The sequence below is a fragment of the Rana temporaria genome, chromosome 13 (assembly GCF_905171775.1).
Source record: "Rana temporaria chromosome 13, aRanTem1.1, whole genome shotgun sequence".
Taxonomy (NCBI): Eukaryota; Metazoa; Chordata; class Amphibia; order Anura; family Ranidae; genus Rana; species Rana temporaria.
Window position 1 is genome coordinate 119121288 of NC_053501.1, and position 13395 is coordinate 119134682.

A 13395-nucleotide genomic window follows, 5' to 3' on the forward strand; every position below is an offset into this window, starting at 1 on the left:
AAAGGAGGGGTGGGGGGGACATAGAGAGCGAAGGAAGGGGGGGGGTAAGAGGGGGGGAGAAAGAGCGAAGGAGGGGGGGGGAGAAAAAGAGCAAAGAAGGGGGGGGGGAAAGAGCAAAGAAGGGGGGGGGGGAGAAAAGAGCAAAGAAGGGGGGGGGGAAAGAGCAAAGAAGGGGGGGGGGAGAAAAAGAGCAAAGAAGGGGGGGGGGAGAAAAAGAGCAAGAAGGGGGGGGGGAGAGAAAGCAAAGAAGGGGGGGGGGAGAGAAAGCAAAGAAGGGGGGGGGGGAGAGAAAGCAAAGAAGGGGGGGGGGAGAAAGCAAAGAAGGGGGGGGAGAGAAAACAAAGAAGGGGGGGGGGGGGAAAAGAGCAAAGAAGGGGGGGGGGAGAAAAAGAGCAAAGGGGGGGGGGGAGAAAAAGAGCAAAGGAGGGGGGGGAGAGAAAGGGGGGAGAAAGAGCGAAGGGGGGGGGGAGAAAGAGCGAAGGGGGGGGGGGAGAGAAAGAGAGAAGGGGGGGGGGGAGAAAGAGAGAAAGGGGGGGGGGGGGAGAAAGAGAGAAAGGGGGGGGGAGAAAGAGAGAGGGGGGGGGGGAGAAAGAGAGAAAGGGGGGGGGGGGGAGAGAAAGAGAGAGGGGGGGGGGGGAGAAAGAGCGAAGGGGGGGGAGAGAAAGAGCGAAGGGGGGGGGGGGGGAGAAAGAGCGAAGGGGGGGGGGGGGAGAAAGAGCGAAGGGGGGGGGGGGAGAAAGAGCGAAGGGGGGGGGGGGAGAAAGAGAGGGGGGGGGGGGGGGGAGAAAGAGGGAAGGGGGGGGGGAGAAAGAGAGAAGGGGGGGGGGAAAGAGCGAAGGGGGGGGGGAGAAAGAGCGAAGGGGGGGGAGAAAGAGCGAAGGGGGGGGGAGAAAGAGCGAAGGGGGGGGGGGAGAAAGAGCGAAGGGGGGGGGAGAAAGAGCGAGGGGGGGGGGAAGAAAGAGCGAAGAGCGAAGGGGGGGGGGGAAAGAGCGAAGGGGGGGGGAGAAAGAGCGAAGGGGGGGGGGGGAGAAAGAGCGAAGGGGGGGGGGGGGAGAAAGAGGGAAGGGGGGGGGGGGGGGGGGAAAGAGAGAAGGGGGGGGGGGGGAGAAAGAGCGAAGGGGGGGGGGGAGAAAGAGCGAAGGGGGGGGGGGAGAGAAAGAGCGAAGGGGGGGGGAGAGAAAGAGCGAAGGAAAGGGGGAGAAAGAGCGAAGGAAAGGGGGGAGAAAGAGCGAAGGAAAGGGGGGAGAAAGAGCGAAGGAAAGGGGGGAGAAAGAGCGAAGGAAGGGGGGGGGGGGAGAAAGAGCGAAGGAAAGGGGAGAAAGAGCGAAGGGGGGGGGGGAGAAAGAGCGAAGGAAAGGGGAGAAAGAGCAGAAAGGATGGAGGGGAAGGCAGAGAGCAGAGGAATGTGTGAGGGCAAAGGATGAAAAAAAAAAAAAAGTGCGAGAGAACAGAGGGAAAGAAAAGATAAGAGGATGAAGAAGAGAGAGCAAAAGGGAAAGAGAATGTAAGAGACACGGGAGGAAAGAGAGAGTTCTCCAAGTCAGGCCAAGCTCTTCAGGGGGTTGTACAGCGAAGGGGCGCGCGGAGGGCGCGCAGCCACAGCACGGAGGGCGTGCAGCCACAGTCTCAGCTCTGTGCGGAGGGCGCGCAGCCACAGCACGGAGGGCGTACAACCACAGCGCGGAGGAGGGCGTGCAGCCACAGTCTCAGCTCTGCGCGGAGGGCGCGCAGCCACAGTCTCAGCGCTGTGCGGAGGGCGCGCAGCCACAGTCTCAGCTCTGCGCGGAGGGCGCGCAGCCACAGTCTCAGCGCGGAGGGCGCGCAGCCACAGTCTCAGCGCTGCGCGGAGGGCGCGCAGCCACAGTCTCAGCGCTGTGCGGAGGGCGCGCAGCCACAGTCTCAGGAGGCAGTGTGAAGCTCCAGCGGCTGGCCTGGGATGGGCGAGTTTCACTCTCTGCTCAGTCAGTTTCACTGCAGGAAAGTCAGCGGACAGGAAGCTCCTGTGTGAGTGACAATTATTGTGTTCCAGGCGGCCGGCCCTGCGATCAGTCAGGTGTACAAAACACACAGGAGGAGCCTCCCGGCGATCCACCGCCAAACACAAAACACTCTCCCCTCCTCTGGCCCGGGGACAGGAACTCCACATGGGTCCAAAAGCCTTTTCACTGCCAATTACTCAGCAATGTCAGCAATCTCTCCCCAAACATTCTGGGGCCTGTTACATTTTGATCGGTGAGATCTCGGGGTGAATCGGTGAGATCTCGGCAAACGGTGAGATCTCGGCAAATCGGTGAGATCTCGGCAAATCGGTGAGATCTCGGCAAATCGGTGAGATCTCGGCAAATCGGTGAGATCTCGGCAAATCGGTGAGATCTCGGCGCGGTCTCATGGTAGGTTTGCGCTCTCTTTTCTGCACCCCGAAAATAATTCACCGAAGTCTCTGAAATAAACAGAATTGGTGACGGGAGAGCGGCGGGCGCTGTGCTGGGAATTTAAAGACCGGCTAATGTGACCGCGTGATACGGAACATTACACGGCGTGACGTCCCCCATATATCATTATTATAGTGCGCAGTCTGCAGGATTCAGGCGCTGCGTCTCGGCGCGGTCACGCTGCCTTCTTTACAAAATACGCGCTTTTCAGGCTCTGGGGACGAGTCCGTACATTCATCATATGGGCGGGAGCAATCCAGAGTCATGTACTACCGGGGGGGGGCTAGGTGTTGTAGGGGCCCATTCTGGGGACCTGTGGGGGGGGTTGAATCTTATCCTGGGGACCTGTGGGGGGGGGAATCTTATTCTGGGGACCTGTGGGGGGGGGAAATCTTATCCTGGGGACCTGTGGGGGGGGGGGAATCTTATCCTGGGGACCTGTGGGGGGGGGATATCTTATCCTGGGGACCTGTGGGGGGGGGGGAAATCTTATCCTGGGGACCTGTGGGGGGGGGGGGATATCTTATCCTGGGGACCTGTGGGGGGGGGATATCTTATCCTGGGGACCTGTGGGGGGGGGGGGAATCTTATCCTGGGGACCTGTGGGGGGGGGGGATATCTTATCCTGGGGACCTGTGGGGGGGGGGGGGATATCTTATCCTGGGGACCGGGGGGGGGGGGGATTTCTTATCCTGGGGACCTGTGGGGGGGGATATCTTATCCTGGGGACCTGTGGGGGGGGGATATCTTATCCTGGGGACCTGTGGGGGGGGGGGATATCTTATCCTGGGGACCTGTGGGGGGGGGGGGAGAGAATCTTATCCTGGGGATCTGTGGGGGGGGGGAATCTTATCCTGGGGACCTGTGGGGGGGGATATCTTATCCTGGGGACCTGTGGGGGGGGGGGATATCTTATCCTGGGGACCTGTGGGGGGGGGGATATCTTATCCTGGGGACCTGTGGGGGGGGGGGATATCTTATCCTGGGGACCTGTGGGGGGGGGGGATATCTTATCCTGGGGACCTGTGGGGGGGGGATATCTTATCCTGGGGACCTGTGGGGGGGGGAGATATCTTATCCTGGGGACCTGTGGGGGGGGGGGGAGAGAATCTTATCCTGGGGACCTGTGGGGGGGGGAATCTTATCCTGGGGACCTGTGGGGGGGGGGATATCTTATCCTGGGGACCTGTGGGGGGGGGGGGATATCTTATCCTGGGGACCTGTGGGGGGGGGGATATCTTATCCTGGGGACCTGTGTAGGGGGATCTTGGGCCCCTTTCACACGAACGGATAGAACGGTGCTTTTAGCTGCGGATTTTCTACCGCAGCTAAAAGCACACAATCCTTTCCTATGGCCCCATTCACACACAAGGTTTAGCTGCGATTTTGTTGCATGCGGTTTGGCGCAAATAGAAAAAATAGAATTAAATGCGTCCAGGTGCGGTTTAGCGCAGCTATATGCACTTAACCGCAGGTAATCGCAGACTTTTGTGTCAACTGCGGATAGCAGTGTGAGAAAAAAAAAAAAAAAAAGGAAGAAGAACAGGAAGCACATCATAATAAAAAAATAAATAAAAAGGGTTGCTATGGAAATGACTACCGCAGCTAAACGCGGCCGCATGTAACCGCGCGTAATCGCAACGTACAAATGCAGCTAATCGCAGTGCCCAGAGCCTTGAATTTCACTGAAAATGTACATGCTTTTAATTGCGGCAAAACTGCCGTCCGTCTGAAAGGGGCCTTATCCTGGGGACCACGTGTGTGTGTGTGGGGGGGGGGGGATAGAATCTTATCTTGGCCCCCTGTGTGGGGGGGGGGGAGAATCTTATCCTGGGGACCTGTGGGGGGGGGGGGTGTTTTGTCATATTCCAGGGAACATGGGGGGGGGGTTAGGGATCTCATCCTCATGACCTTTTAAGGGGGGGCCGTAGGTTGAGGGATTTATAGAATCTCATTCCTGGGACCTTTGGGGGAGGTTCTCATTCCAGGAATATGTGGGGGGGGGGGGATATTAGTGGAAGGTCTTATCCTCAAGATCTTTTTGGGGGGGGGGTCCTTTGGGGTGTTTGGGGAGACTCATCCTCAAAGAGAGCCCTGCGGGGGGGGGGGGGGTCATTCATCCTCAGGACCTTTTGGGGGGAGGGGCTCATTCCAGGGAACTGCTGAGGGAGGGGGGGGGTTCATCCTGGGGACCAGCAGGGGTTTTAAACCCAATGAACCCTTTTTGGAGGCGGAGGCATCTGATTCTGGGTTCCTTTGGGGGGGGGGGGGTCTAATCTTCCTGGGGCCTCCGAGTGGGTCTTATACTCATACGGACCCATGGGGAGGGGGATTCATCTTTAGAATCTTTTAGGGGGGGAAGCGTGTGGTCTCATTGGTCGGGGGTGGCTAGGTGTTGTAGGGGCCCATTCTGGGGACCTATGGTGGTGGGTGTTTGGTCTTATCCTAGGGGACCGGCGGGGAGGGGGGGGGGGGTCTCATCCACATGACCTATTAAAGTGGGCTGTGGGTTGGGAATTCCTTTACGGGGACGTATGGGGGAGGGTGGAAGTTCTCATTCCGGAAATGTGTGGGGGGGGGGGTATAGGTGGGAGTTTTAATCTTCAAGACCTTTGGGGGGGGGGCCTAATCCTGGGGTGTTTGGGGGGGCTCATCCTTCCTCAGGACCTTTGGGGGGGGGGGGGTCTCATTCCAGGGTCCTGCTGAGGAAGTTTTCATTCCAGAAACCTGTTGGGGGGGGGGGGGGTCTCATCCTCATGACCCATTCCGGGGACCTCTGGGGGAGGAGAAAGTTCTCATTCCAACAAATTGGGGGGGGGGGGTGGTGGTATAAGTGGGAGGTTTCATCCTCAAGACCTTTTGGGGGGGCGGGGCCTGGGGTCTAAACCTTGGGTCCTTTGGGGGGGGGGGGGGCTTATTCTCAGGGGTCCTGCATGCGGAGTGCTGTACACAATCCTCGGACCTGCTCTGTGACCCGCCAGAAGTGGCACCAAAGAAGGAATCGCACCTCTGCTGCCCCAATATGAGAGTCACGTTAGGAACCGCCATCGGGGGATACAAGAAACGTTCAGATATATCCAGCGACCACCAAACATGAACTCCTCGCGCTCCGCCCCCAAAACGGAGACGTCCAATAAGACGACAGATTCCACATGTATATTTCCTGTACAGACATCGTCGCCTGGCTACGCCGAGGTCAGCAATGCTGACCACTAAAGACCAAAACAAGGGGGAGGAGCCCAACCACCAAATCCAATCCTTCTGACCAATCACCAGCCAGCTTCATGTTCACAATCCTATAAATAGCTGTTATCCCTTATATAATTGAATGAAAAATACTCAGGTGTGTACATTGGATATATATATATATATAGTATATGAGGACAGGTGTGTACATTGGATATATATAGTATATGGGGACAGGTGTGTACATTGGATATATATAGTATATGGGGACAGGTGTGTACATTGGATATATATAGTATATGAGGACAGGTGTGTACATTGGATATATATATAGTATATGAGGACAGGTGTGTACATTGGATATATATAGTATATGGGGACAGGTGTATACATTGGATATATATATAGTATATGGGGACAGGTGTATACATTGGATATATATATAGTATATGGGGACAGGTGTGTACATTGGATATATATATAGTATATGGGGACAGGTGTATACATTGGATATATATAGTATATGGGGACAGGTGTGTACATTGGATATATATAGTATATGAGGACAGGTGTATACATTGGATATATATAGTATATAAGGACAGGTGTGTACATTGGATATATATAGTATATGGGGACAGGTGTGTACATTGGATATATATATAGTATATGGGGACAGGTGTATACATTGGATATATATAGTATATGAGGACAGGTGTATACATTGGATATATATAGTATATAAGGACAGGTGTGTACATTGGATATATATAGTATATGGGGACAGGTGTGTACATTGGATATATATATAGTATATGGGGACAGGTGTATACATTGGATAGATATATATATATATATAGTATATGAGGACAGGTGTGTACATTGGATATATATAGTATATGGGGACAGGTGTATACATTGGATATATATATAGTATATGGGGACAGGTGTATACATTGGATATATATAGTATATGAGGACAGGTGTATACATTGGATATATATAGTATATGGGGACAGGTGTGTACATTGGATATATATATAGTATATGGGGACAGGTGTATACATTGGATATATATATATAGTATATGGGGGACAGGTGTATACATTGGATATATATAGTATATGGGGACAGGTGTATACATTGGATATATATAGTATATGGGGACAGGTGTATACATTGGATATATATATAGTATATGGGGACAGGTGTATACATTGGATATATATAGTATATGGGGACAGGTGTATACATTGGATATATATATATAGTATATGGGGACAGGTGTGTACATTGGATATATATAGTATATGAGGACAGGTGTATACATTGGATATATATATATATATAGTATATGGGGACAGGTGTATACATTGGATATATATATATATATAGTATATGGGGACAGGTGTATACATTGGATATATATATATATATATATATATATAGTATATGGGGACAGGTGTATACATTGGATATATATATATATATGAGGACAGGTGTATACATTGGATATATATATATATATATAGTATATGGGGACAGGTGTATACATTGGATATATATATATAGTATATGGGGACAGGTGTATACATTGGATATATATATAGTATATGAGGACAGGTGTATACATTGGATATATATAGTATATGGGGACAGGTGTATACATTGGATATATATATATATATAGTATATGAGGACAGGTGTATACATTGGATATATATAGTATATGAGGGACAGGTGTATACATTGGATATATATAGTATATGAGGACAGGTGAGTACATTGGATATATATAGTATATGGGGACAGGTGTGTACATTGGATATATATATAGTATATGAGGACAGGTGTATACATTGGATATATATAGTATATGGGGACAGGTGTGTACATTGGATATATATAGTATATGGGGACAGGTGTGTACATTGGATATATATATAGTATATGAGGACAGGTGTATATATTGGATATATATAGTATATGGGGACAGGTGTATACATTGGATATATATATAGTATATGAGGACAGGTGTATACATTGGATATATATAGTATATGGGGACAGGTGTATATATTGGATATATATATATAGTATATGAGGACAGGTGTATACATTGGATATATATAGTATATGGGGACAGGTGTGTACATTGGATATATATATATATATATAGTATATGGGGACAGGTGTATACATTGGATATATATAGTATATGAGGACAGGTGTATACATTGGATATATATATAGTATATGAGGACAGGTGTATACATTGGATATATATATAGTATATGAGGACAGGTGTATACATTGGATATATATAGTATATGGGGACAGGTGTATATATTGGATATATATAGTATATGAGGACAGGTGTATATATTGGATATATATAGTATATGGGGACAGGTGTATACATTGGATATATATAGTATATGAGGACAGGTGTATACATTGGATATATATAGTATATGAGGACAGGTGTATACATTGGATATATATAGTATATGAGGACAGGTGTATACATTGGATATATATATAGTATATGAGGACAGGTGTATACATTGGATATATATAGTATATGGGGACAGGTGTGTACATTGGATATATATAGTATATGGGGACAGGTGTATACATTGGATATATATATATAGTATATGGGGACAGGTGTATATATTGGATATATATAGTATATGGGGACAGGTGTATACATTGGATATATATAGTATATGAGGACAGGTGTATACATTGGATATATATATAGTATATGAGGACAGGTGTGTACATTGGATATATATAGTATATGGGGACAGGTGTATATATTGGATATATATAGTATATGAGGACAGGTGTATATATTGGATATATATAGTATATGGGGACAGGTGTATACATTGGATATATATAGTATATGAGGACAGGTGTATACATTGGATATATATAGTATATGGGGACAGGTGTATACATTGGATATATATATATATATATATATATATATATATATATATATATATATATATAGATATATGGGGACAGGTGTATACATTGGATATATATAGTATATGGGGACAGGTGTATACATTGGATATATATAGTATATGAAGACAGGTGTATACATTGGATATATATAGTATATGGGGGACAGGTGTATACATTGGATATATATAGTATATGGGGACAGGTGTGTACATTGGATATATATAGTATATGAGGACAGGTGTATACATTGGATATATATAGTATATAAGGACAGGTGTGTACATTGGATATATATAGTATATGGGGACAGGTGTGTACATTGGATATATATATAGTATATGGGGACAGGTGTATACATTGGATATATATATAGTATATGAGGACAGGTGTATACATTGGATATATAGATATATGGGGACAGGTGTATACATTGGATATATATAGTATATGGGGACAGGTGTATACATTGGATATATATAGTATATGAGGACAGGTGTGTACATTGGATATATATAGTATATGGGGACAGGTGTATACATTGGATATATATAGTATATGGGGACAGGTGTATACATTGGATATATATAGTATATGGGGACAGGTGTGTACATTGGATATATATAGTATATGGGGACAGGTGTATACATTGGATATATATAGTATATGGGGACAGGTGTATACATTGGATATATATAGTATATGGGGACAGGTGTGTACATTGGATATATATAGTATATGGGGACAGGTGTGTACATTGGATATATATAGTATATGGGGACAGGTGTGTACATTGGATATATATATAGTATATGGGGACAGGTGTATACATTGGATATATATAGTATATGGGGACAGGTGTATACATTGGATATATATATAGTATATGGGGACAGGTGTGTACATTGGATATATATAGTATATGGGGACAGGTGTGTACATTGGATATATATAGTATATGGGGACAGGTGTATACATTGGATATATATAGTATATGGGGACAGGTGTATACATTGGATATATATAGTATATGGGGACAGGTGTGTACATTGGATATATATAGTATATGGGGACAGGTGTGTACATTGGATATATATATATAGTATATGGGGACAGGTGTATACATTGGATATATATAGTATATGAGGACAGGTGTATACATTGGATATATATAGTATATGGGGACAGGTGTATACATTGGATATATATAGTATATGGGGACAGGTGTATACATTGGATATATATAGTATATGGGGACAGGTGTGTACATTGGATATATATAGTATATGAGGACAGGTGTATACATTGGATATATATATAGTATATGGGGACAGGTGTATACATTGGATATATATAGTATATGGGGACAGGTGTATACATTGGATATATATATATATATATAGTATATGAGGACAGGTGTGTACATTGGATATATATAGTATATGGGGACAGGTGTGTACATTGGATATATATAGTATATGGGGACAGGTGTGTACATTGGATATATATAGTATATGAGGACAGATGTATACATTGGATATATATAGTATATGGGGACAGGTGTATACATTGGATATATATAGTATATGGGGACAGGTGTATACATTGGATATATATAGTATATGAGGACAGGTGTATACATTGGATATATATATAGTATATGAGGGACAGGTGTGTACATTGGATATATATAGTATATGAGGACAGGTGTGTACATTGGATATATATAGTATATGAGGACAGGTGTATACATTGGATATATATATAGTATATGGGGACAGGTGTATACATTGGATATATATAGTATATGGGGGACAGGTGTGTACATTGGATATATATAGTATATGAGGACAGGTGTATACATTGGATATATATAGTATATGGGGACAGGTGTGTACATTGGATATATATAGTATATGGGGACAGGTGTATACATTGGATATATATAGTATATGGGGACAGGTGTGTACATTGGATATATATAGTATATGGGGACAGGTGTATACATTGGATAAATATATAGTATGAGGACAGGTGTATACATTGGATATATATATATATAGTATATGAGGACAGGTGTATACATTGGATATATATAGTATATGGGGACAGGTGTGTACATTGGATATATATATAGTATATGAGGACAGGTGTATACATTGGATATATATAGTATATAAGGACAGGTGTGTACATTGGATATATATAGTATATGAGGACAGATGTATACATTGGATATATATAGTATATGAGGACAGGTGTATACATTGGATATATATAGTATATGGGGACAGGTGTATACATTGGATATATATAGTATATGAGGACAGGTGTATACATTGGATATATATATAGTATATGAGGGACAGGTGTGTACATTGGATATATATAGTATATGAGGACAGGTGTGTACATTGGATATATATATATAGTATATGGGGACAGGTGTATACATTGGATATATATAGTATATGAGGACAGGTGTATACATTGGATATATATATAGTATATGGGGGACAGGTGTGTACATTGGATATATATAGTATATGAGGACAGGTGTATACATTGGATATATATAGTATATGAGGACAGGTGTGTACATTGGATATATATAGTATATGAGGACAGGTGTGTACATTGGATATATATAGTATATGAGGACAGGTGTGTACATTGGATATATATATATATAGTATATGAGGACAGGTGTGTACATTGGATATATATAGTATATGAGGACAGGTGTATACATTGGATATATGTATATGGGGGACGGTGACAGGTGTATATTTGGGGTATATGGGGGGGGGGGGGTGGAGATGATAGATTGTATACAATGACAGGTGGACAGTCAGGTCATGTGACCTCCCCTCTGCTCTCCCCTCCCCCGCTCACCTTCCAGCGCTCGCAGCTCCCTCTCGTCTCCTCTCCAACCTGACACTGATCGGCACCTCCAGCCGCATCACCGCCCTCTCCCCGTCACCCCGCCCCTCCTCCTCACATCCACCAATCACTCCCTATGTCTCCGCCTCCCGCATCCCTCCGGCGGCCCCTGACTGGCCGCAGTGCGCACAGGGGCGGGGCCAGAAGGTGAGCGGCTCTCACAACCTGCAGGACGGAGAGAGAGCGCGCTGTAAGTCACGTGACGGGGGAGGCGGCCATCTTTCTGGTTGTCAGGCAACGCGAGGCGTGCGACACCTGAGCGTGGAGGGGGCGGGGCCATAACGCGCACTGCGCCCTACCTGCCTATAGGAATGTATGGGGGGGACCCCCGGGCTGGGTGAGGACTTCCCGCCAATGAGGAGCTTTGTGTGGTCCCCGTGTGACCGCAATACAACGTCACGTGACAGCATGGGAGGAGCCATATTGAGTATATAATAATTGAATCATATCTATAAACAACAATATATACATATATATAGATTAATGTTATAGAATAATATGTAATTATTCTTCAAAATTGAGTAAAAAAAAATAATAATCTGCAAAATAAATAAAGTAAATAACTTAATTTATATATATATATATATATATATACTTATATACGATATATGTAATATAATTATATTAAGTATATAATAATTAAATAAAATCTATATACAATAATATATATACTGTATATATATTTATTTTATAATTATATGTAGATTCATTTTATAAAATAATATATATGTAATTATTCTTCAAAATCGAGAAAAAAAAGTGCAAAATATTGAAATAAATAAATACACAAAAATATATATATAGATTAGATAGATATTGATATACTGTATATGATATATGTAATATAATTATATTACGTTTACAAGTATATAATAATTAAATAATATCTATATACAATAATATATATATTGTATGTATATTTATTTTATAATTATATGTAGATTAATTTTATAAAATAATATATATGTAATTATTCTTCAACATTGGGTAACTGAGTAAAAAAATAAAAAAAAAATTCTGCAAAATATACAAATTACTGGATAAAAAGAAATATATATATATATATATATATATATATATATATATATATATATATATATATATATATATATATATATATATATATATTTATTAATTTATATATGATATATGTAATATAATTATATTAAGTATATAATAATTAAATGATATCTATATACAATAATATATTTATGGATTATATATGATATAATTATATATAGAGTAATGTTATAAAAATATAGTATAATATGTCATTTCTCTTCAAAATCAAGTAAAAAAAAAAATAATCTGCAAAATATTAAAATAAATAAATACACAAAAAAATATATATATATAGTTTAGATAGATATTGATATACTGTATATGATATATGTAATATAATTATATTACGTTTACAAGTATATTATAATTAAATAATATCTATATACAATAATATATACATACATATATATATATATATATATATATATATATATATATATATATATATATATATATATACTGTATATATAGTTATATATTATATAATCATATCTAGATTCATTTTATAAAATAATATTATATGTGTCATACTGTCATTATTCTTCAAAATTGGGTAACCGAGTAAAAAAAAAAAATAATATGCAAAATATACAAATTACCAATAAAAAGAAAGATATATATATATTAACGTTTACAAGTATATAATAATGTAATAATATCTATATACAATAATATATATTTATAGATTATATATGATATATTTATTTTATAATTATATGTAGATTAATTTTATAAAATAATATTATATATGTAATTATTCTTCAACATTGAGTAACTGAGTAAAAAAAAATAA

At 42.6% G+C, this 13395-nt stretch overlaps 1 protein-coding gene across 3 annotated transcripts in view; it reads right to left on the reverse strand.

Moving 5' to 3' along the window:
* The window catches only part of CGN (cingulin), an 82847-nt gene extending 71273 nt beyond the window's left edge, over positions 1-11574 (reverse strand). For all 3 annotated transcript variants that reach the window (XM_040332438.1, XM_040332439.1, XM_040332437.1), the window contains exon 1: positions 11493-11574. The gene's annotated coding sequence lies outside the window, so the exon portion shown is untranslated. The remainder of the gene's footprint in view (positions 1-11492) is intronic.
* Between the last annotated feature and the right edge of the window lie 1821 nt (positions 11575-13395).